Below are 1772 nucleotides of genomic sequence, written 5' to 3'. Positions count from 1 at the left end.
GCCCTTCAAGATACTATTTTCTCTTTGTGAAGGTCCTTCAGCTTTGTACCAGGTCATCTGGTGCTGAGCCCTTCAAACCTCCTTGATTTCAGCACTTTTTCTGCACCTTAAATGGTCACTGAGTTCTCCTCTGGGCCACCCTGTTTTACAGACAGCCCTGTGCAGGTTGTGTTGGCGGTCACTGCACCAACTATCCCAGCCCACAGCCGAGTCGCCTTTATGTGCAATTGCCTGTTATACACATGAGGAGCTCTCAGGCTGTTCTTGCTGCCGTGTTCCATGCTGGGGGTTTGTTTCCGTGTCTCTGTGCTGCATTCCCCAGCTCTCCTCAGAGCTGCTGTTTTCTGTGTGTTTCTCTGTGTGTTTTTCCAGCCCCTCGCTTGCTTTCTGGACTCGTGTCCAGAGCAGAAGAACTTAAATATGTATGGGCGCTTTGCTCATGGCCATGCCAGGACCCTGCTCCCCAGGCAGATCTGTCTTTAGACCTTCCCTGGCCACCAGAGCTCTCCACCAGGTGCTGCTGGTTGTCAGCAGCTCCTGCTGAACCGGTGGCTGCTGCCTAACGCTCTCCTGCCTCTCCCTCCTCTGCAGGTGTATCCGTGACATCCAGTAATACAGGCGTGCCGGACATCTCGGGCTCTGTCTACTCCAAAACTCAGGTTAGTGTCTGTGAGTGCTCCCTGCGTGGCTCCGGAGGGGAACTGAGCTCTGAGACAGCCTCCCTGTGCAATAAAGGTCTCTTCCCCTTGGATTGGTCAGCCAGGGAGAAGGGAAATGCTTGACCTTCCCCAGTTTAGAGCAATTCTAAGCCCAGAAAGAGCCATAGGAAGAGACTCTATCCATTCTCTGCATCACACACTGACTCTGGGCCCACGACGTGTACAGCTGGGGAGGGGCACGCTGCCAGCCTGGCTCCCAGCCCTTACTCCACTGTTGGCATCCTCTCCTCAGCAATCCTTCGAGAAGCAGGGATTTCACACTGGAACCCCGGCAGCCTCCTTCAACCTGCCTTCGGCACTGGGCAGTGGTGGCCCCATCAACCCTGCGACGGCGGCGGCGTATCCCCCCACCCCCTTCATGCACATCCTGACCCCGCATCAGCAGCCGCACTCGCAGATCCTCCACCACCACCTGCAGCAGGACGGGCAGGTGAGCGATGCCCCCGGCGCTCCAGCCCCTCGCTGGGGTATCTCCTAGGGCTCTTCCTCCCCCTCCAGCCTCTGCCCCTCCCCCCCCCATGTCCTGCAGCGGACACACGCGGTGACACACACACACACTCTCACACCTGCACATACACACAGAGAGGTGAGAGGATGAGGTGAGGACACACCCGGGGTGTGCTCTGCTGGGGGGGTACTTGGCACAACCCCCCATGCTGCCAGGCTGCACTAGGAATGGCCAGGTAGTGCCCCCTCACGCAGACACACCCGGGGCGTCCCGATCTCCCCTGTCCTCAGAGGGGAGCTCCACAGGCCAAGCAGCAAAGGGGTCACTTGCCACAGCCACGACCCTGCCGGAGCTTTCAGGTCTAACCGTGGATTTCTACTGTCATAGTTTGTCCCTTTATTTTACATATCCTGGTACTGCAACAGCTTCCATATTTGCAGATGATACTGTGCTGCCAACGCCAGCAGGAAGATCAGGTAATGAACTCTCTGATAATGCATTGCACTTGCCCTGGGGTCTCCCCCTGCCCCTAAGGCTGCCCAGGCTCAAGTAGCCTCTTCCTTCTCCCCCGTGGCCGCACAAGGTGAGGACAGAGGCCCTCAGTC

At 57.7% G+C, this 1772-nt stretch overlaps 1 long non-coding RNA gene across 2 annotated transcripts; it reads left to right on the top strand.

Annotated features, from left to right (window-relative positions):
• Positions 1–528: 528 nt before the first annotated feature.
• LOC108509514 lies at positions 529–1766 on the top strand. 2 transcript variants are annotated; one of them, XR_001878632.1, is made up of 3 exons: positions 529–659; positions 952–1149; positions 1608–1766. It is a non-coding gene; the product is annotated as an uncharacterized LOC108509514 (long non-coding RNA). The 2 variants fall into 2 exon arrangements; XR_001878633.1 differs by having other exon boundaries at positions 1593–1766.
• The last annotated feature ends 6 nt before the right edge of the window (positions 1767–1772 follow it).

The sequence above is a fragment of the Lepidothrix coronata genome, unplaced genomic scaffold, assembly GCF_001604755.1.
Source record: "Lepidothrix coronata isolate B3197 unplaced genomic scaffold, Lepidothrix_coronata-1.0 Scaffold370, whole genome shotgun sequence".
In the NCBI taxonomy this organism is placed as follows: Eukaryota; Metazoa; Chordata; class Aves; order Passeriformes; family Pipridae; genus Lepidothrix; species Lepidothrix coronata.
This window is presented reverse-complemented; position numbering and strand designations above follow the sequence as displayed.